General features: G+C 35.7%; 1 long non-coding RNA gene across 1 annotated transcript in view; it reads right to left on the bottom strand.

The window, feature by feature from the left end:
* Positions 1-1,503: 1,503 nt before the first annotated feature.
* LOC132667533 (uncharacterized) overlaps positions 1,504-24,569 on the bottom strand; it is a 37,466-nt gene continuing 14,400 nt past the window's right edge. The window contains exons 2-3 of the long non-coding RNA XR_014137671.1: positions 9,690-9,744; positions 1,504-2,260 (exon numbers count right to left, since the gene is read on the bottom strand). This is a non-coding gene — a long non-coding RNA (uncharacterized LOC132667533). The remainder of the gene's footprint in view (positions 2,261-9,689; positions 9,745-24,569) is intronic.

The raw sequence follows: 24,569 nt of genomic DNA, 5'->3' as shown, positions 1-24,569 counted from the left end.
TCCTCGATGCATGCCTGAGGTCTTAGTGATTTTCTTTGCTGTGCATCGGGCAGACAAATTCGGGTTCAGTTACAATCACAGAATGGAAGAAAACATTTGCCAATCATATATCTGAAGACAGATTTTGCATGAAATATATAAAGAAGCCTCACAATTTAATATGAAGACAAATAACCCAAGCAATCAATTGGGAAAAAATTAGAATAGGCATTTTCCAGGGAAGGCAGATATTCAAATGACCAATAAGCACAAGCAAAGATGCTCAGCATCATTGGTCATCAGGCACATGCTAAGCAAAACCACAGTGAGATATCACTTCATACCAGTTAGGATGGGTAGAATCAAAAAATCAAGTAACAAGTATTAGTGAAGATATAGAGAAATGGGAATTCTCATACATTACTTGTGGGAATTTAAAATAGTGCAACTGCTTTGGAAAACAATAAGGTAGTCCCTCAAATGGTTAAAAATAGAATTATCATATGACTCAGCAATTCCCCTGCAAAATGAGAACATGTTTATACAAATAAACTTACATAACAACACATATACTAGCATAATTTATAGTAGTCAAAAGGTAGAAACAATCCACATGTTTATCAATGGATAAATGAATAAACAACATGTGTTATATACATACAATGGGATATTATTTGTCCATAAAAAGGAATGGAGGTCTGATACATACTGCAACGTGGATAAACTTCTTAAACATTGAACTAAGTGAAAGTAGCCAATCACATAAAGCTATATGCCCTGATTCTATCCATATGAAAATCCAGAATAGGAAAAGCTACAGAGACAGAAAGTAGAATAGTGATTTCTTGGGGATGAGAGAAGTATGAGGGGACAGAGGAGGGTCAGTTAAGACACATAAGGTTTCTTTTTAAAGCGATGGAAATGTTCTATAATTTACTGTGATGATGTTGCAAATATCTGTGAATATCCTAACAATCACTGAACTGTAAACTTTCAGAGAGTGAATTGCATGGTATGTGAATTGTATTTCAATAAAGTAGGTAAAATTATTTTATCTTTTAATTTTATATCCAAGTTAGCATATAGTGCAATGATGATTTCAGAAGTAGAACCCAGTGATTCATTCCCTACATATAACATCTAATGTTCATTCCAGCAATTATCCTCTTTAATGCCTCCTGCTCGTTTAACCTATCCCAAACCCCTCCAGCAACCCTCAATTTTTCTATGTATTTAAGTCTCTTATGTTTTATCCCCCATACTGTTTTTATATTATATTTGCTTCCCTTCCCTTATGTTCGTCTATTTTGTATCTTAAATTTCACATATGAGTGAAGTCATGTAATATTTGTCTTTCTCTGCCTAATTTCACTTAACATAATACATTCTAGTTCCATCCACATTGTTGCAAATGGCAAGATTTCATTCTTTTTGATTGCCAACTAATATTCCATGGTGTGTGTGTGTGTGTGTGTGTGTGTGTGTGTATGCATATATATATATATATACATACACACACACACACACACACACACACACACACCACATCTTCTTTACCCATTCATCAGTTGATGGACATTTGGGCTCTTTCCATACTATGGCTATTGTCAATAACGCTGCTATAAACATTGGGGTGAATGTGCCCCTTCCAAACAGCATACCTGTATCCTTTGGATAAATATCTAGTAGTGCAATTGATGGGTCATAGGGTAGTTAATTTTTTGAGGAACCTCCATATTGTTTTCCAGAGTGTCTGTACCAGTTTGCATTCCAACCAGCAGTGCAAAAGTGTTCTTCTTTCTCTACAACTTTGCCAACATGTGTCATTGCCTGAGTTGTTAATGTTAACCATTCTGACAGGTGTGAGGTGATATCTCACTGTGGTTTTGATTTGTATTTCCCTGATGATGAGTGATGTTGAAGCGTCTTCTCATGTGTCTGTTAGCCATCTGGAAGTCTTCTTCGGAAAAATGTCTATCCATGTCTTCTGCCCATTCCTTCACTGGATTATTTGTTTTTTTGGGTGTTGAGTTTGATAATGTCTTTATAGATTTTGGATATTAACCCTTTATCTGATATGTCATTTGCAAATATCTTCTCCCATTCCATTGGCTGCTTTTTAGTTTTGCTGATCGTTTCTTTCGCCATGCAGAATTTTTTTATAGTGATGAGGTCCCAATAGTTCATTTTTGCTTTTGTTTCCCTTGCCTCCAGAGACACGTTGAGTAAGAAGTTGCTGTGGCTGAGGTGCTAGAAGAGACCCCAAATAGCCAATGCAATCCTGAAAAAGAAAACCAAAGTTGGAGGCATCACAATCTCAGACTTCAAGATGTATTACAAAGCAGTAATCATCAAGACAGTATAGTACTGGCACAAAAACAGACACATATCAGTGGAAGGGAATAAAGAAGCCAGAAATGGACCCACAAAATAATCTTTGATAAAGCAGGAAAGAACATCCAGTGGAATAAAGACAGTCTCTTCAGCAAATGGTGCTGGGAAAACTGGACAGCGACGTGCAGAGGAATGAACCTGGACCAGTTTCTTACACCATACACAGAAACAAACTCAAATGGATGAAAGAGCTAAATGTAAGACAGGAAGCCATCAAAATCCTTGAGGAGAAAGCAGGAAAAACTTTTTTTTTAATTTTTTAAAATGTTTCTTTATTTTTGAGAGAGAGAGACACACACACACATAGAGTGCAAGCTGTAGAGGAGCAGAGAGAGGGAAACACAGAATCTGAAGCAGGCTCCAGGCTCTGAGCTGTCAGCACATAGCCTGACGGGGCGCTCAAACTCATGAACGGTGATCTCATGACCTGAGCCAAAGTCAGACGCTTAACCAACTGAGCCACCCAGGTGCCCCAGGTAAAATTATTTTAAAATGCACTTGCTATATGAATTAGTAATCCCACTCCTAGGAATTCACACAAGAGAACAGTTCAAATATGCTCATAAAAGAATGATACATTCAAGTATAATATCAGAATAACAACTTTAATAAGGCCCCCAAACTAGAAATTACCAAACTGTCCATGAACAGGTGAAAGGAGGTGGAAACATTATATAATCTTATGATGAAATATGCAGATTAAGGAATGAACCACTTATACAACCATGGATTCAATAACGAGAATAAATTTTGAAAACCTTATATAGAGTGAAGGAAGCCAAATACAAGAGTAGCTGTTAAATTACTATATTTATGTGCAGTTCTAAAATGCCAAATCTAATCTATACTGATAGAACTCAGATCAGTGGTTTCCTGAGATTTCCTGTAAGGGGGGCATTCCCTACAAGGGGCACAAGAGAATCTACTGATGTGATGAGGATGTTCCATATCTCAAAATAGGTGGAAATTATAGTGATGTATACATTCATTAAAACCTATCAGCTACACAATTAAAATGTATACATTTTACTGTATATAATCATACTTCAATAAAGTTCATTAAAGTATCTGTACTTGATTTTATAAAATCAGATCTTCCTGTTCAGTGGGAGTATATCTCTATTTATTCACATTTCTTATGTTCTTCAATAATGCTTTATAGTCCAATGGCTTTTTAGAACTTTATTAGGATTTTACAATCTTGATTACCATTGTCAATGACGTACTAATTTTCCACTTGAATTTCTGATTATTGCGAATATAGAGAAAGTTATTGACTTTTGTATATTCATCTGATATACAGCCAGTATTCCAAATGGTCTTATTCATTTTCATAAGGTTTTAATAAATTTTCTTTCATTTTCTAGAAATGAGTTATATCATCTTCAATTGAAGGAAAATTTTGTATTTTTTTCCTTATATGTCTTATTTTTATTCTATTCTTGCTTCATTGTACTACCTAAATCTTCAAAAAGAAGTTCACCAATTTTGCTGACTGTGACCTGTAATACTAGAAATAATTCTCTTACTGATATGTTGAATTGTTGAAAGTGCAGGCATTGTATTTTTAAATCCCTTTGTGTTTTGGTTTTAAACTACTTTATTTTGGACTTATTTTTTAATGTCTTCTTAATTGATTATAAATTATTTTTCTAATTTATTAACATGAAAATTTATTTACTTGTATATTTCTTTTTAAATAATAAATAAATTTAAATTATCTATTTTGCTTTGAGTACAGTTTTAATTGTAATCCATAGGTTTTCTTATGGAGTATTGTTTATTTCAATAAATTCATAATAATTTGTCATTTTGTTTTTGAATACCTCATTGGCAAAGAGGCATTTTACCAGTATCTTTCTTAATATCAGAGAGCTTTTGTTTGTTGCCATTTTATGCTTACAAGTATCGGATGCTTGAAAATTGTAAAACATCTTTGTTTTGAACTATATGCGAAAGTTCTTGACCTCACTGATTTCTGCTTGTGGGTACAAGGGTATTTATTGAATTGGGCCTCTTGGAGGAGCCTGGTTGGCTCAGTTGGTTAAGTGTCGAATTTGGCTCAGGTCATGATCTTACCATTTGTGAGTTCAAGCCCCACGTTGGGCTGTCTGCTGTCAGCACAGAGCCTGCTTCAGATCCTCTCTCTCTCTCTCTCTCTTCTCTGTCTCTGCACCTCCCCCACTCATGCTCTCAATCTCCCTCAAAAATAAATAAAAACATTAAAAACAGTAGGCCTCTTAGATTTATGGTACATAAAAACTATATGAATTATTTGATTAATAAATTGTGAAACTATACCTTAATATATGTTGATTCAGAAGATTTAGGATCTGATAAAATAATGAAATCCTGAATGTAAACATCAACAGGAAAGACGCAACTAGTATTATAAATAGAAGTGGAATGAAGAAAAGAATTTAAGGAATGTAGAGAAAACGGAAACTGTATTATAAGTGCCTGTTTGATTACCATAGTATCTTAATTCTCTTCTAGAAGAACTTTGAAATTTTAGAGTGGTGAGAACAATTACTAACTTATCTAATATGTATTGACGTGGAAGTGTATTAAGAGTAGGAACTATAAGGAAATGATTAAACTGTTAACATTAAATCCTACTTTAACTGTCATTCTTGGAAAATTGACAAAAAAATTAGGTATTTAATAGTCATAATGGGTAAAATTACTTAATTCTTTTATTACAGTGCTTATTTTAAGGCCTAAAATAACTAGCTAAAAAGCCCCAAACAATTTTGAAGTGAAATAGCTCAAAATTGAAACAAATCAAGCAACAATAGAGTTACCCAGATAATAATAAATACAGAATGAATTAGAATAAATCTACCAAAAATAATAAGCATAATATCATATGAATTGTTGCTTATTCACAATAAGCCAGGTGATAGACACTGTAAATCATTTAATCCTAAAACAACCTTATGCAATAGTTATTAAGACTTGCATTTAACAAAGAGAAAAATGAAGCTTAGAGAAATATTTTGCCAAGGTTCATTTTTTCCATCAGCCTAAGCTGTCTCCCGTGCTGCCAATTAAAGTAAAAACACCAATGTCAATATACAACTTTATAGAAAGGGCAATTTTTCAAGCTTTTTGTGACATAAACTAACTCCAGAAAGTAAAAGATGGAGTTTATCTTAATTATTGAGAGTTATCCCATGAAATCCAATGGCAAGAATAGTAATATCCGCTCACGTTTATCAAAGTGCTTATTAGGTGCCAAGATCTGCTCTAAACACATTATATGTATTAACTCATTTAATCTTTGCAACAAAACCCATAGGATTTCTACTGGGGTAACATACTATAATTATCACAGTCATATATAGTGTTACCATGGTGTAGCATACTATTACGATCATTTCCCTTTTATGAGGAATGAGGAAACCGAGGTACAAAATTTAAGTTTCTCGCTTGTGGTAACAAGGACAAAGGTAGGTACCTGGTGGGAAGACTGATAGTCTGGTGCAGGTTTTACTGCCTTTTGAAGAGTGGAGTTAAACAGTGAAACTAAAAACTCCTTCAGTACTTTCTTCTCAGCTCCCCCCTGTTGTGTACATATTCTAGCCTATCTCTGTGTCTGGATTTCTCTGGTTCTTGGGCCAAAAGAATATGAACTACTATCTCCAAGTTTACATGTCACAGGTTGGTCATACATGACATTCACAGCCATTGTAGTTCTAACAACGTCAAAGAGAAACTACTTGGCTCATCTTGAGTCATTGTCCCACCCTGGTCCAGTAAGTTATAAGCGGGAGGAAGAAATCACCTGTTAACATTTTTTTTTCCTGTGGTCCTTCTATAATGTAAATAATGAGGAGAAAAAAAAACTCCTTCCCCAAAAGAGTTGCTCTGAATAGACAAAGAAAAACTACTATTGACGAAAAAGTAAGAATCAGGAAAAACTAAAAATGGACTATGAGCTATGATATAGCATGATCATTATTTGGTTTCAAGTCGGTTTCTCTTTCTAGACGGCCTGTTTCTTCATATCGTAAACTCTGTCTTGTTGAGCTTTGAATTTCCACATTTGTGGGCATTGTCCAATACAAGAAGTTGTCTTAAAATATTTTGGAAGTGATCTGTGTAACATACTAATTATTATTCTTCCCATTACATGTGTATAATTTGTTAAGTATTTTTCCAGGGAGTAAATTTGAGAGAGAAAATAACTCCAGATTTCAAATTTTTTTTAATGCTTATTTATTTTTGAGAGAGAGACAGAGTGAGAGTGGAGGAGGGGAAGAGAGAGAGAGAGGGAGACACAGAATCCGAAGCAGGCTCCAGGGTCTGAGCTGGCAGCACAGAGCCCGACACAGGGCTCAAACTCACAGACCGTGATACCATGACCTGAGCTGAAGTCCCACACTTAACCGACTGAGCCACCCCGATGACTCCAGATTTCTAAATAATTATATTTTTTATTATCTCCATAAGTAAATTAGCTGTAGAAGTGAGTCACTTTAATTGGGAGCAGGAATAAAGAAATAATAGTAAGTAATGTGTTCACAAAAAACAGATATTAACAAAGCAGGGAACTCTGAATTGATACAGTGTAAACCTCATCCCATACATAGAGGAGCCCAAGAGCACAATGAAAAATTCAGTGATCTCCCACAGGCCAGCAGGGCACTAAGGGGCCAGAGCGGGTCCAACATCTAACCATTCGTTAAAAGGCCTCAGAAGAAATTAGAAATTGCTTGGCTTAATTTAGATAAATAACAGAGGTTCACCCAAGAGCTTTTATGCTGTAATTGAAAACATTTATTATGTTAAATAAACAGAGATTATGAAACAGTAGGAAGAAAGGCATGAGCTCTGAGGGGAAAAAAGCCATTTTTAAAAGAAATTTGGGTCTACAGAGAGCCATGTCCCTCCATTTTCCCAGATCTCTAGTTTACCCCTCCCTGCCAAAGTGTGGTTTTTCACCTTATTTTGGATCACAAGTAATTTCTTGGGTTTGATGAAGGTTGTTCCTGAAAACAATAATACAGGCATAAAGACAAAATTTAACAAGCAATTTTAGGGAGTCCAGAATCATCCATGTAGGTTCTTTCTTTCTTTCTTTTCTTTCTTTCTTTAACGTTTATTTATTTTTGAATTTTTTTTTCAACGTTTTTTATTTATTTTTGGGACAGAGAGAGACAGAGCATGAACGGGGGAGGGGCAGAGAGAGAGGGAGACACAGAATCAGAAACAGGCTCCAGGCTCCGAGCCATCAGCCCAGAGCCTGACGCGGGGCTCGAGCTCACGGACCGCGAGATCGTGACCTGGCTGAAGTCGGACGCTTAACCGACTGTGCCACCCAGGCGCCCCTAACGTTTATTTATTTTTGAAACACAGAGTCAGAGCATGAGCAGGGGAGGGGCAGAGGGAGAGGAAGACACAGAATCTGAAGCAGGATCCAGGCTCTGAGCTGTCAGCACAGAGCCCAATGCGGGGCTCAAACTCACAAACCACGAGATCATAACCTGAGATGAAGTTGGAAGCTTAACCGACTGAGCCACCCAGGTGCCCCCCATCCATGTAGTTTCTATTGGTCATTGCACCCCAACATAAAAGGACCTACTGGATTAGAGTACACCAATCAAAAATTCCGGGGAGTCCTGTACAAAAACGTGAGCCAAGGGTGAGAGGGGAGACTAGGCTAAGCCATTTTAAATAATTACTATTTTATTGTAGTTTTTCCAACTCTTTTCTATTCAATACCTGACTCAGGCACATATACAGAGTAGGAAATTTGACTAGATACACAAATCTTTTTTTTTTTTAAGTTTATTTATTTATTTATTTATTTTAAGAGAGAGAGAGAGAGAGAGAGAGAGAGAGGAGCACAATCTGGGGAGGGCCAGAGAAAGAGGGAGAGAGAGAATCGTAAGCAGGCTCCATGCTGTCAGCACAAAGCCCAATGCAGGGCAGCATCTCACAACCGCGAGATCATGACCTGAGTTGAAATCAAGAGTCGGACGCCTAACTGCCTAACTGAGCTGTCAGGCGCCCCTAGGTACACAGATCTTAAATACAATTATCTGATGAGCTAAATATTAACTCAAAGGGAGCTTAAGAATACAGTCAAGGACAGGGGACATGCTACGGTTAACAATTTTTGCCAAATTTTTATTCATAATCTAAGTGGATACCAGTAGTGCATCCCCTATCCAAGAAAGAAATTTTGACATAAGCCATTTTCAAATTTAAAGTTTAAAAATAATATCTAAAAACTGCAGCGTAATTATTCAAACAATGTATGAGTATTTGTGTGTAGGTTGTGTGCATAGGGTGTGTGTGAGAGAGAGACAGACAACTGGGGAGAAACAAAAACACAAATTTACAGACACAAGTCTCAATAGAGAACTAAATAATTGTGAAAATTATATTAACTATGTCCATAAAAGACTTCTTGCTTGGAATCTTAGGTGTTATGAAGATTGCTAAGAATATTAAAATTAGAAAGATTTAGTTTTGTTGCAATTACCAATTATTTCTGGAAATGTAATTTTGACTTAAAAGCAGCAATGAAATAATACCTGTAGGTTAAATGTTTGGCTATATCAATATTCAATTCCCAGAAAAGATTTCCTTTAGGAGATGTGTTAGAACCCGGAAGAACTGATTTGTGGAAAGCAACTTACTACTGTGTCCTAAATGTTAAAGGTACCAGTTCTTTTGTTGATCTATGATTCCAAAATTCTAAGTTATTAAAAAATGCATTAACTTTTTTCTGGAAATGATGGGACCACTCAATCCATTACATATGTGCTATTAGAATAAAGGATAATTAATGAGCTCAGATGACATAATCAAATGTATATTGTAAGCTTCTTGAAAATCATGAATTTCATTTTCAGCATAAATAATTTTTGGCTAACTATGTTTCACCATAGGTGAAAAAATCCTTATGCTCCTCACATTTTCCTATAACACCATCAAATAGCATTCTGATCATTTTGTTATGAAGCAATTCTTTCTATTGTTGTACTCAAAACTAATAACCTACTCATTCATGTTTTCTAATTATTGAAATGTACTATGAAGGATTTTTAATATATCATGCTATAAATTTTATGATGCTCCAGCAAGAAAGAACTATATTAAAGCATATACAATATATACATCCTTAACATAGAATTTATACTTCTTTTATAAGAATATATCAGTTTAGCAAAATCTTCTTTTTTATACACAACTCACCAAAACAGTGTAAGATAGAAAGAATTAGCTTAACTATAATGATACGTAACTCTTCTCGTAACCCGTTAGTTATTTTGTGAAGTATATATGAAAATAGGCGATATTACCTATGAAAGTTTGTTGCCTATATGCATGCCTTCTTGTTTCCAATCCATGCAATATCTGCTGCAAAAAAAAAAAAAAAAAAAAGGGTCATTTCTTTATCTGTATTGCTTCCCTGTTCAACTAGCCATGATGATTTCCACTTGTCTGTTGTATCAAATTTGAACAGTGTGTAGTTCCCATAATTCTTCATACCTGGACTTGCTCTGTCTTTTCAGTCTTATTTTTCCACAGTACCTAATCACCTTTGCCTCCAGTTTAGACCAAATCCATTATTCGCTCAGCAGCGCATCACGGCTAAATGAATTATCCTATCATTCACTCTAATGTTCAACGTTTTTTCTTTTAAAACATATTTATTCAGTCTGTATTTCCTATGCCGAATATCAAAGGGCATTGAAAAAAATCATCAAGGCCTTATGACAATAATATCATTTATGAAGCACAATTTAGGTGGTAGACACTGTTCTATCCTCTTTTCAACATATAATCCTTTAACACGGGAATTATTTCCATCCACATTTTACAGATGAGGAAATCGAATCTTGGGGAAAGTTAAGTAGTTTCCCCAAGGTCAGACCTTGGAAGTGACATAGCTGGAACTAGAACCCAGGCATTTGGATTCTTGGCATAAAAAAAAGAAATCTAATCCAATCTTCTCCATAGACTAGAGGGGGAAAAATTTTTAGAAATTAAATGACTTGTTCAGCATTTAGTGGCAACTGAGAGTTAAAATGTGGCTTTTAGTTTCTTACTATTTTTTTTTATTTATACCACATTCTACAAAGTAAGTGTTAAACTCTATCAAGCATGGATTTACCTTCAGTTGAGCCTCGCTGAATGGAATTAGTACAGAAAATGACCCTTAGCACTACATTTTGAATGAATGATATTTATATTTCTTAGATAAGAAATAAAGGAAGGGAGTATAAAAAGAAATAGATGGAAATTTCCTGGAGATTATTTGAGTGATGGCAAGTCTTTTGTTTGAGGGAAGCACAGGGTAAGAGCAAGATGATTTCCTTATCTATGAGCTGGAACCAGATTATGGAATGCCTTAAAACTTGGACTTCATTAGCTCACAGGAAGATAAGTACCAAATGCTGCTTAGCCCGGAATCTGGGATTTAGGATGACCCATCTGAGAATGATGTATGCGATGCAGTACAACAGAGGTATATGATTACCAGTATGTGTGCTGTTGAATCAGACCCACCTAGAGAGCTTGTATGAGACCATGAGCTTCTGAACATCAGACTAGGTAGGTTTGACATGGTCCTTGGAACCTATATCATTTATATGAAAGGCTATATTTGAGTTTAAATTAGAAGATAGAAAAATAGAGTAGAAGTATGGAAGTTCGATTAGGTTTAGTTAGAATATTGAAGTATTGAATGTGAGAAGGAGAGAAAATTTGAACTTGGATAGTTTCAAAAAAAAAGGGGGGGGGAGTGTGGCAAATGCACACTATTAAAAGATTCCATATATGTTTGCAAGAAATTCAAGACATTTCTAAGGCATTGAGGCTGTGATACTTTGAGGTTATGGAACTCGAAGAATTCATAAATACGTGAATCAAGATAGGGCGAAAGAAAGGAAGGGAGGTTGTGAGGAGATTAGGGATTTTACTTTGAACATGGAGTAGAGATGGTCAAGATTGTCTCTGTCCTGGTGGTCCCTTCTAAAGCAGGAGTCACATCTCACCTCCATCTCCTTCTAAATAAGTGAGTCTAGATGGCCTTGTTTATACCAGGTGACACCATCTCCTAGGTCACAGCTTTGAAGAACAGAGATGGTATCAGATCCAACCTGCATGAGTCTTATGGGAATGTGTCTAGCAACTCAGTCTACAATGTTAGAAATTATCCACAATTTTGAGGCTTCAGTTTATGTTCATCAATAACAGAATTTCTATTTCACATTCTGATATCTAGCTATTCATACACTTCTTTGTGTAACCATATATCATTTAGTCCAGATGTCAGCTGTCACCTCGTTCTCCTCTTTGAGCACCTAAAGATGAAAAACAAACTCACAGATACTTGCATATTTTTTTGAACAATATAGTGTTTATGAAATACGTCATAGAGGAAATGGAGGAGAGTGTACACATTTCATGCCACAGGGCAAATTTAGTAAAACCCCAGGAGACACAGAGCAGCAGGCTGTCTTTGTGTAAAAGTGCACTAGACAAAGGCTCCCCACAGAGATGCTGAATAGAGATCAAAGTCTAGGCTAGGTTCCACTCATGAAGACAAGTCCTGGTGAGAGACTGTATCAATCAAGATCAGGAAAAGAGCCTTTGTATACCATATCTTCTGAGAGACCTGCTTTCTTGAAAATCATCTTCTTGAGGGGTGCCTGGGCAGCTCAGTCAGTTAAGTGTCCAACTCGATTTCAGCTCAGGCCATGAACTCATGGTTCGTGGGTTCGAGCCCCGCATCTGGCTCTGTGCCGACAGTATGGAGCCTGCTTGAGATTCTTTCTCTCCCTCTCTGTCCTTCCCCTGCTAGTGTTCTCTCTCTCTCTCTCTCTCTCTCTCTCTCTCTCTCTCCCCCTCCTTCTCTTTCTCTCAAAAATAAATAAAAACATTAAAAAATTTTTTAAAAAGAGAGAACAAAAAAGAAAATCATCTTATTGAAAGGGGATTTTTTTAGTAATTCATACAATGGTGTCATCAAGGCTAGGAGGCACGCCTAAATAAATATTTTGTTTGACCCCAAAACCCCTCTTTGGCCATGCCACCACTGGTCATCTTCCTCCCTTTATTCATGTCTTCTCCATTAATCTTGTTCCCTCAGTCTTCTAGCTCTAGAAATTATAGAGAGATCCATTTAGCACCACGAAATGCAGCCTAAAGCAGGAAAGGAACAGGAAAAACTATACTCTTTTTCTCCTTCCCCGGGAATCCTGCCAGTGCCTCCGATCAGCTGACACCAGTGGGAAGGCAGAAAGCAAAGGAACCCTGGTGAACTGACCCTTAGGCATGAGCCTTCTGGTCGAAAGCATAGGGTGGAGAAGTGTGGAAAGTGGATCAGGGTGGGAGAGGGACTAAAATGCAAAATCCCTTTGCATCCAGCCTTGGCAGTCTAAATACCTCAGCCATCTCTCCCAAGTTCAGTTAGCTTCAGGTGTGAAAGAATGACTTTCACACAATCTTTTCTCTGGAACCTAGAATTTTAACAGCATTAATTTGAGACTCATGCTTCATTTGTGCTCATCTTGTCTTTGCTTATCTAAGCAACCCTTTTAAATCAAGGAAAACATTGATCCCAAATATTTAATAAGAACTTGAAAACTCAAAAACACAGACTACAGTTAATTTAAGAAACTAGAGAAGTTAACTTAATAATATTTTAAATTCTTCTCAGCGTATAATGGACAATTTTTCCTAGAAGTCTTTTTTTTAATGTAACATGATAAAGGGTCCCCCAAAGTATATTTTGTTGTTATGCAAAAGAGAAGCATGTCCAGGAGACCATTTCCAGACTCAATTCATTTAGTCACTTTTTAGCAGAAGAATCATGCTTCAGACAGCACAAATCCCCTGGGGATGCCCAAGGATACTCACTATTTAGCCTAGTCAGCCATTCTGAGTAAATTGAAAAGGCTTGATCTCACATACAACGACAGAGGGTCAAGTAACTAAAAAAAAAAAAATCACGAGCTTCAATTTAGTGTTGGTGGGAGTTCTGTTTTTGATCGGCAATTGACAATGCTTTTCAATTTCATCAAGATGAGAAGTTAAGTAATTTCTATTTGATAGTATTGTTAAATAAATGTGTATTGTCAGAAAAGGAGGAAAGCAGAGTTTACTGAGAAGTAAAAATATACAAATAAGCCACTCCCAATCAAAATTCTGTACACCATAACTGGAATGCATGAATGTAATAAACGAGATAGAAAGTAGAGCGCTGAAAAAAAAAAAAAAAACAAAACAAAAAAAAACAGGTTCAGGGGAAGGTGGTGAAGACAGGTAAACAAAATTCAAGAAGAAATTTCAAAAAAGGGTGTCCTCTAATCTATTTGTAACTGAGGCTCGTCTGTCACAAGACAATGTTTCATGATAGTTAAACAAATATATTCACTGAAACTTGGGAGTGGATCTGCGACTCCTGGTGGCTCAGTTGGTTGAATGTCTGACTTGGCTCAGGTCATGATCTCACAGTATGGGTTCGAGGCCCATGTTGGACTCTGTGCTGATAATTCAGAGCCTAGAGCCTGCTTTGGAGTCTGTGTCTCCCTCTCTCTTTCTCTGCCCCTCCCCCACTTGTGCTCTCCCTCTCTCTCTCAAAAATAAATAAAAATTTAAAAATATAAAAAGAAAACTTAGGAGTGGATCAATGAACCGATTATATGATGTATATGTCATTTTTGTATAAAGACAGTTTGTAACTAGCACAATATTACCGCTCAAGTCTTTGGTGAATAAGCTGAAATTTAGTAAGCAGAAGTTAGATTACTTTGTACCTCCTATAGACAAATACAGAAGGATTCAATATGAAGGTACACCGAATACTGCCAACACACAATTAACTGTATGGCTCCAGATAAAACCTTATACATTTTTCTCTTTACTGTTACTTTTGTTCACTGTGGTACACATTTGGCCTTAAAAAAAAAAAAGGACAAATTTATACTTGGATGCTGATGATGGGTAAAGAAATGGAAAACATTTTGACAGTTTTTACCAAGATTAATCTGAAAACAAATGAGACTAATGGAAAGAAAGTTCTGAACTGGAGGAATGGACAAGTGCATACAGTAGAACTTAGAGGGATGGTCGATGGTCTTAAGCTCTTAATTGAAGGTGAGAGGAGGTGGCCAACCATTATCTGAATCCTGTTTCAAGGGAATATATTAAAACTTGATACTAATGACTACCTTTCACTGTGGTGACTCAGCCTGTAATCTGGCAATCCTCCCAGGGATTCGTTTTGTTGGGAAATTGTCTGAAAGGGTATACAAAGGATTTGGTGGCCTGTTTTCACTGAAGCAGAGGGTAAACATCCTTTCTTCTGAGGGTGTCTTCCAAAGCAGCACCTGGTACTTTCAACAAGGTGAAAGGGCCACTTTCTGCAACCCAGATTTCCAGCACATAATCCCTCCCATATGTTTCTTTATAGAAAGCATCTGGTTGTTGAAAATGTCAATCATATGTCTCAGTTTTATCCCAAAGAATCCCAGCCAGAATACCAGGATCCCCTAAAACTTCTGAGTTTAGTCAACACTTAATGAAAGTAAATTTCACATTCCATTTAATATATTGAGGACCACACTGAGAATGAAATCTTCAGATACCTTTAAGAGTAGGAGAAATGCACTGTTTACACCCAAAGATTTCTACATTTTCACTTAAGGAAATGAGGACCAAAATAGAGCAACTTAAAATTTACCTTGATCTCTAAATATGCCCAATTCTATCATTTTTTTACATGTCATGAAGCACTGTTAATGTGATAGAAAATAATTATCTGAGACTATGTTTCATGTCTTTGGAATATTGGCAGTGGACCAATTTTGGAGCAATTTTTTAGCATTTTGAAGGTCAACTGGGTAGATAGAAATGGAAAAGAAAACTTACTGAGTAGTCAATATTTGGAGAATTCATACAGATAAAATGGTGTGCACCCATTAGAAAAATATAACAGCATTTATTTATTTATTTTTTGGGTTTTTTTTTTTAATGTAACAACATTTAAATAAAATATGACATCAAAGAGATTGAATTGACTGTAGGCATATGCATTAATATGATGAATCTGAAAAAAATATTGAGAGATATAAATCTCAGAAGACGTATATTAAGATTACATTTATATAAAATGAAAAAGAAAAAAAGTCAACACTAAGTAATACATTGTTTAAGGATCCAAGCCTCTATGGTAATGCAATAGATATAACAGGGTCAGCAAAGTACAAACCTCAGGCCAAATCCAGCCTTCCACCTAAATAAAGCTTTTTCCCCCCTCCCAGATACAGACACATCCATTTACTTATGTATTATCTGTGACTGCTTTCACACTACAATAGCTGAGTTGAGTGGTTATAACAGAGACCATATGGCCTGTAATGACTAAACTATTTACTATCCAGCCCGAGGTAGTTTTTATATTTTATGGAACCTGATAAATGTTTTTTTCTATAATTAACATGAAAGAATACAGTCCAATAATTGCCAAGCCCATCTTGAGCAAGAAAAAATGGTGCAATTTGCTTTATCAGACCTCAAAATTTATTATATAACTCAATTGAATCAGACAAGGTAAACGGATACAAGTGTAGAAAAACAAATCAAAGGAAGAAAGCGTGGAACCTAGAAATAGACTATACTGATAAGCCAAATTTATTTATAACTTATCTAATACTGCAGATCAGTAGGAAAAGAAGAGTTTTTAAAGATGGTAAGATAAAATTTTTATGTGGAAAAATGAACATGGACACCTACATAAATAACAGATCTATTCCATGTGGGTTGAATTCATAAATGTTAAAAAAATTATAATACATTAAGAAGAAAATACATGAAAGTATCTTTGGATAAGGAAGTATTTCTTTTCTTTTAAGTTTATTTATTTTGAGAGAGAGTGCTCGCACGCACATGCGTGTGCACACAAGAGGGGGAGGGGAAGAGAGAGAAGTCCAAGCAGGCTCCACAGGGCTCCATCTCACAAACATGAGATCATGACCTGAGCCAGAATCAACAGTCAATCCTTGATTGCCTGGTAACCCTGGATATGGAAGCATTTCTTAGGCAAGAAACAAAATTTTCAAACCACAAAGTATGACTGCGTTAAAATTAAGAGTTTCAGTTCATCAAATATATCACCTAGAAAATAAAATAGCAAATCACACACAGGAAGAAATTATTTGTATTGCTATTAAAGTAAAGCTTTTAGTGAACATGCCCCACCCATAAAATAGAAGAAAGCCAATCCAAGCAAAAAGAGAGGAAAAGAATTTAAAAGACATTCCATATGATGTTTTTTTAAAAATTCAATAAACGTAAGAAATTACGTAAAATCAAATTGTATGTCATTTTGTTTTATTTTATTTTAAATTTAATGTTTATTTTTGAGAGAGAGAGAGACAGCCAGATAGACAGAGTACCAGTAACAGAGGGACAAAGAGAGAGGTGGACACAGAATCCAAAGCAGCCTCCAGACTCTGAACTGTTAGCACAGAGCGGGGCTCGAACTCATGGACTGCAAGATCATGACCTGAGCCAAAGTCAGACGCTCAACTGACTGAGCCACCCAGTCGCCCCTTTTTTTAGCATTTTTAAAAAAATGTATGCCATTTTATATCTTGCCTTCTTTCTACATCTACACTTAATTTCTTTGGACATATTAATTTTTACATTCTGGTGGGTGTAAAATGACTGTCATCAGTTACTTGTTTTTCTACATAGAACAATTCCCTAATCAATTCTTCATACCTTGTCAATACCATAAGTAATGGATTTATATTATATGCTTTGTTTGTAAATGTCATTCCCAGCTATGCTAAAAAAAAGTCTCACAGACCTTCACAGAGAATTAAAGACTTTACTGGAGCACCATATGTTGAAGACTACTGGTCACATTAACAATGAGATGTGGAAAGGAGAAAAGGAGGGCATTTGAAATAGAATGTACACATGTGAGTTTATATGTGCACTCACTTTTATTTTCTTGAATATTTGTTCACTGGGAACAAACAGCAATGTAAAGACTTTTTCTTTGGGAAGCAAGCTGTGTCCCAATCGTATTAAAGTCTGATCTATAGAGAACAAAGCAGTGTCCAACTGCACCGATTTTTCCCTGAAGGAGTAATGAGTCCAGTAGAGCTGTTTTAGAGCTACATGCTGGTTTCCCGCCCCCCCACCCCCACTGGAACAAGACATGCCCAATGAAGCTAGGTGAGAGGAGCAAGAACTGAGAGACAGTGAGTACAGGAACCTGTGGGGCAGACAAGGACTAAAAATGAAGAGATTTAATTATTAGAAAAGAGGTGTGCAGGAAGAAGACAATCATGTGAAAGAAAGGCAGAAATAAGCACTGAGAAGGAGACAGAAACAAAATAGATGGAGGCAGAGACTTCACATGATCACACAATTAAGAAAGACGAATTTAAAGGAAAAATCGCCTTCTTTTTATTATAGCTCATTAAGCTGTATCTGTTTTCAACTACATGAGGATTCCCATTTCCTTAGAATTTTAATTTCAAGAAAAACAGACTATTTTTTTCTGCTTCCCCTTTAACTGCGTTTTGAAACTGTTTCAAAAGCAGTATAAGCGATGTATAATTCTCCATTCTTACTACTGAAATTCTATATTGATATTTCTGTAAAGCACCCTCTGTCAATTATCTAACTTCCTTTATTGCAGCCCATGTTCCCTTCTTTCCCTAAAGCCAATTTTATTGTCATACTTTACTTTTTCTCTAATCTCTTAGTCCAAATACAGATATCATTTTGCAGAATGTATTTCAGATGATGGAGCGATGAACTGAGGGTTTTGATATTTTTCGGTAGATATCTATTTATCAATAGGGAGATTTCCTAGTAAGCATTATTGTATAGCCTTGGAATTTCTTTTTTTAAGTTATTTCCTTATCCTCTCTTTTTAGTACTTGAATATAGTGGTTTGTTTCTGTCAGTTGCAAGCAACAGTAATCAACTGATTAACTGAAGCGGAAAATAAGGGGGTGAAATTGTATTTCAACATTCACAAACTTCCAGCTTGCACAATGCTTGCACAATGGGTGAGAACCAAAGAAGCTGGCTAGCAAAGAACTTGCCCAAAGTTGTGGCCAAGAGTATTGTGTTTCACACAGTTTTGGTAACACCAATATCAGACACTCCACCAACCTCCTCAGGATGGAAGTAGGCCATCACCACACCATGGAGGCATCCCTGGATAATGTCTCCAATGGTCTTCCCTCTTTGGCTCATTGCCTCAAGATTCAGAGCCCTACACAGAAGCTCAGAAACTTGCATCATATGCCTGTGCCCTATCTCCCAGGAGTTACCTAAGAGGAAATACTCAATGTCTTGTGCTTCCAATAATGAGAATCTCTGCCTCTGACCGCATCTGTAACAATGAAGGATGCCCTTAATTTCAGAATGGTATTTGGATGTGAAACCGAAAAGTAACAGTTGCCCACATATCACTGTTAAAGTCACTTTTCTCTTTACCTGCGTCACTGAGCCTTCTATAATTGCCCAGATTTTATGCACCTATGACCTCTTCTCCGATATTCAAATTACAAATTTTCTAGCACCCCACATATCAGAAATCACCTCCCTTTTTGCAGTCAGTAACCGTTATCAGTCTTCTGCATTGTTTATGCCATTCTATGAGATTAAAATTAGTCATGTTTTGACCTACTTGGTATGAAAAATAATGATTAAAAGTTATGGGGGCACCTGGGTGGCTCAGTCGGTTAAGCGGCCGACTTCGGCTCAGGTCATGATCTCGCGGTCCGTGAGTTTGAGCCCCGCGTCGGGCTCTGTGCTGACAGCTCAGAGCCTGGAGCCTGTTTCAGATTCTGTGTCTCCTTCTCTCTGACTCTCCCCCATTCATGCTCTGTCTTTCTCTGTCTCAAAAATAAATAAACGTTAAGAAAAATTTAAAAAAAAGTTATGAAGTGACTACATATATTTGGAAAATCATGTTGAAATTCTATCCTCTTAAAGTAATGGAAAATAGAATATACATAGCTGTGCTTTGGTAGAAGGAAAGTATCTTTAAGAGAAAACAAGTAACTTTTGATACTATATTCCATTCAGGAAACTGATATTCCAGGAATAAGTAGATCCTGAGAATTAAGGGATAGAAAAGTTAGCTGAGATCCCTGTGCTCATGAAGTTTGTGTTGCCATATATGATATCTTTATAATTCCTTCTCTAGATTACCAGGTTATATAGGTTAGGGATCATGAATTCTACACTTTCTCTATTGCTAAACCTGTGACAAGAACACAATACACAAATGAGTAAATATGATCTTAGAATTTCAATTACATTTTTACTCTTTTATCCTTATTATTTGATGAAGGTTTTTTTTTTTCCTTTTGGTTTTCTATCTAAGCAGTCTCTTTAAATTGAGAAGGGACCTTTTATCTAATTAAATATCACACAATCAAACTTTATAAAATGGAGAATGGTACTAAGGCCTGATCTCCATGAACTAGACTGTTTTTGCTGCTCTTGATTGATTTAGAAGAATATATGCTCAGGGTGAAAAAATAAAATAGAAAATTGAAAACCTATATACAATTAGAAATATGTTGGGGCGTCTGGCTGGCTCAGTCTGTAAAGCACATGACTCTTGATCTTGGGGTTGTAAGTTAGAGTCCCACGCTGGGTTCAGAGATTGATTAAAAATAAAACCTTTATTTTTTTAAATATTTATTTTTGAGAGAAAGAGAGAGAGAGAAAGAGAGTGCAAGCAGGGGAGGATCAGAAAGAGAGGGAAACGGAGGATCCAAAGCAGAGTCTGCGCTGACAGCAAAGAGCCCCATGTGGGGCTTGAACTCAAGAACTGCAAGATCATGACCTGAGCCAAAGTTGGGCACTTAATCAACTGAGCCACCCAGGTGCCCCAAAAATAAAATCTTTAAAAACAAACAAACAAAAAGTCTGTTTCTTATTAAAGTACCAGTAAGCTAGTTTGTGGAAATTGACAAGGTAACTCTAGATTTTATAGAGAACTGCAAAAGTCACAGAGTAGCCAACATAGTACTGAAGGGGTGAGATGGAGCGAAGGTGCTCAATTGGTTACTTTGGAAATGAAAGAAGTCTATAAGATTAAAGGCAAAAAAAACTGCATGAAATTAAAATCTAGTCGATAAAGTTCTGTTCCACGATGATCCAGGTTAATTGGTCTGATACAACTATAATGCATATTCAAATTGAGGAAATAGATGGTGGATTATAGTAAAAAGATTTCTCGTTATTGGAGTGAGAAGTTGCAAATAAGCAAGGGGAGGGAACTAAAATGATCCATGTTATAATGAATTAAAGCTGTATACATCCATAAGAATTCATGTTTGCCTTAATATAGACTCAGATGCTTAGACATGGAAATATTTACAGGTACAGGTATGCACAAAGCTTAGTATCTACACATATATTTCTTTGTCCTGTCTACAAAGAGGGTCTAGATGCAGACCCATCCCACTAATAAGGAACACTTGCTCGGATAGTGGTTTCTAATACAATTATCCAATAAAAGGAAGCTTTGGAGAAATAACTGATTATAGGACTGGAGTAGAAAACACACAAGGTTAGCCTACAGAACCTCAGATAACGAGAAAGTAAGAAAGAGCTAAAAAAAAAAAACCAAATTTTATTTTTCGTAGGAGGTATGTTACTATGGCACAAGAGTTGACTAAAAGAGTTCTCAAAGGTCAAAGCTGGAACAATTCGAGCAAAAAAAAATTAAATAGTATTAAATTATAATCAAAATTTTAAAATAAATATCTATGAGTCTATACAGATATAAATAAATGAATCCTGTGCACAAGCATTCCAACTGATTTATGCATTCACTTCGCTCCCAAGGAAGTGGAGCATAACTCTGCATCCTTTAAATGTAGACTGACATAGAGTGACTTTTTTCAAAAGGCCTTAGCATGGGGCTGTGAGGAATAAATTTACAGTGAAGAAGCATGACAAACCCTACCTCTGCCAAGTGATCAAGGTTAATATCAACAGTGATGGTCACGTTTGATGGTGTGCACCCCTGTTGTGATGTGATGTGATGGCAGTGGAAATATACATCTGTGGTTTCCCTCCAAAAAACCTCAAATTCTTATCAAATCATAAGAAAACCATCAGACCAGTTCAAATAGATGGGTATCCTATGATGCAACAGACCAGTATTCCTCAAAACTGTTAAGGTTGAGTAAAGTTAAGTCAACAGTCAACAGGCACCTAAAGAGGAATGACCACTAAATGCATTGTGTTATCCTGATTGGGATCTGGGAACAACAACAACAAAAAAAGACAATGGAGAAAAACGAGAAGAATTTGAAATTAGGGAAATTAGGGACTTTAGTTACTAACAGTATATCAATGTTGGTTCATTAATCTCGAAAATCGTACCATACTACTATAAGACGTTGCAGAAGAAAAAGATTGTGAGATATATGGAAATTCTATGTACTATCTTCACAATTTTTCATTGAATTTAAAACTATTTTAAAATAATGTAGTTAATCATATTTATGTTCATAACACTATATGCTTTATATATTTAAAAGCATATATTTTTATACACACATATATTTTTGTTTACATCAATTTCAGTGTTCTACATTATATACTATTCTGAATATTTATTTATCATTTAATAATTCTCAGAAATAAGTTTATACTGATACATATAGAGCTACTTCATGTTCCAACAGCTTCTGGCATGGCATTGAGTCAATGTATCTGAAGAGAGTTAATGAATCTCTTAATGGGAAAGTATGTTGTTTTGCACATTTTTGTGTGATTATATTGATGTTACAATTAGAATTGCTGTATCAAAATTATGTGCACATGAATTGTTGATAGATGATACCAAACTGCTGTCCAATAAGGTTTCACAATTTACCCCCCATCAGCTATGTATGAAAGTCCCTATTGTCCCTCACAATCAGCATTATTATCCATTAGTAAATTTTTCTATGAAAATATATTGTTTTTGTTTTAACATATTTCTAAATGTATAATCAAGGCTATGCATCAATTTATATTTAAAAACCCTTTGTACCACAAGTCAGCAGTGGTAATTATGAACTTATTACTCAATTGTGTTACACAAAAGAGTAGTCACTTAGAAGTGGATTAAAATTGGATTAATATTTCATACCCAACCACAGGTCTAAACCACAAAATTGCCAATAACTTAAATGTTTACAAAAATGAATCCTTCAAGTAATTGAAGAGAACAGGTTGGAATTGTATTATGGTTTTGGAGTTGGAAGGCCTTTTCTATCTATGCCTCTGGAACTACTAAAACATTTCCCAGGAGCCACAGAAGAAAAGTTTAATCATTCAACTGTATAGAAATTGAATTTATTTGCAAGTTCAAGAAAAAACAAAAGCAAAACAAACAAAACAAATAGCATAATGTATTCATACACACACAAACAAGAAAAATAATGGTGAAACACAGGAAAAGATATTCTTATTCATATTAAAAGTTACACTAACACACACACACATATATATATATATATGTACATATACATATATATGTATACATCTATGTAATATCCACATAGTTAACAAGTTAAAAATTTGACAACTCTATTTGCAGAGCTTTGAGAAAAGAGGAACACTCACACACTGTTGGCAGGAAGGTGAAATAGTTCAACCTCTAATAAAGGGAAACTTGACAGTATCTTGCAATTACGTTTACTCTTTGACTCAGGAATTCCACTTTGGGAAATATATCTTACAGATATACCGATAAACGTAGAAAATGACCTATGTACACCACTCTTCATAGCATTCCTGTTCATAATAGCAAAATACTGAAAACAAGCCAAAGGCCCATCTTTATGGGAGCTGTTAAGTAAACTATAGCATATCCACAGTGAAATATGTAAAGACACGTGAACAATGAGAATGAATTCTATGTGGAAAAAAAGGTAAACCTCCACATTAGTGTGTACATCCCCCTCCCCCCCAAAAAAGGTGTGGTACAGAAGAATGGATATTATATGGTATGTTTTGTGTAAAACGAGGGGAAATAAACCTGCAGATTTCCATTTCTTATGTCTGCATGAATGAACACTGCACAGATACATTTTAAAGACTACTAAAACTTGTTTTGTCCAGAAGGTGGAGGTATGGTGTGGACATGGGCACAAGGAGAGGAATGAATTTTCAATGTTCATCAGTGTATATCATTTGGATTTTGGTTACTCTGAATATATTACTTATTGAAAAAAAATAGGCAAATAATAAATTAAAAGGTGTAAACTGCTTCTGTATGCTCTTATCGATTTTTATTTTGAGCTATAGATTCCCTTCTTAGTGAATGTAAGAATTCTTTATAGAATAAAGACATTGAGCCTTTGTAATATATTTTGTAAATATATTTTTTTTCATGTTTGATATTTGTCTTTGGGCTTGTTTACTAATTCTTCATCTTGGAAAAATGCTTAGTTAGACATCAAATTTAAGGGCCCCTGGGTGGCTCAGTCAGTTAAGCATCTGACTTCAGCTCAGGTCATGATCTCCAGGTTCATGAGTTCGGGCCCCATGTTGGGCTCTGTACTGACAGCTCAGAGTCCGGACCCTGCTTTGGAATCTGTGACTCCCTCTCTCTGTGCCCCTCCCCCACTCACCTTCTGTCTCTCTCTCAAAAAACAAATAAATGTTAAATTTTTTTTTAAAAAACAGAAATCAAATTTAACAATCTTTACCTTATGGCTTTTTTTAGCCCACTTTTTTTTTTTTTTTTTTTTTTTTTTTTTTTTTAGACAGAGTTCAAGTGGAAGACAGCACAGAGGGAGAGAGAGTCTGAAGTAGGCTCCACACGCAGCATGGAGCCTGATCCCATCTCACAGCCCTGGGATCATAACCTGAGCTGAAATCAAGAGTCAGAATCACTCAGGTGCCCCCTTTGTAGCCTACTTAAAATGATCTTTACTGTCTCACCACTATTAAAACAAAATTTACCTTTTATTTTCATCTAGTTGTATGGTTTCTTTATTTTTAAAATTAGCCTTTGATCTATCTGTCAATGTATTTTGTTGTTTAAAACAAATATGGGCTGATATTTGCCCCGCCTTTAAATGTTCTAGCCAGTAACTGTAAGATTTATTGAGTGATGCACCTTTCTTCCCTGATTAAATAATGTTAGTAGCGCACACTCAATTCTTTTTATAAACTACACTCGT

Source organism: Panthera onca, chromosome B2 (assembly GCF_046562875.1).
Source record: "Panthera onca isolate mPanOnc1 chromosome B2, mPanOnc1 haplotype 2, whole genome shotgun sequence".
Lineage (NCBI taxonomy): Eukaryota > Metazoa > Chordata > Mammalia > Carnivora > Felidae > Panthera > Panthera onca.
The sequence above is the reverse complement of the archived record's forward strand: the minus strand, read 5'-3'. Positions and strand labels throughout refer to the sequence as shown.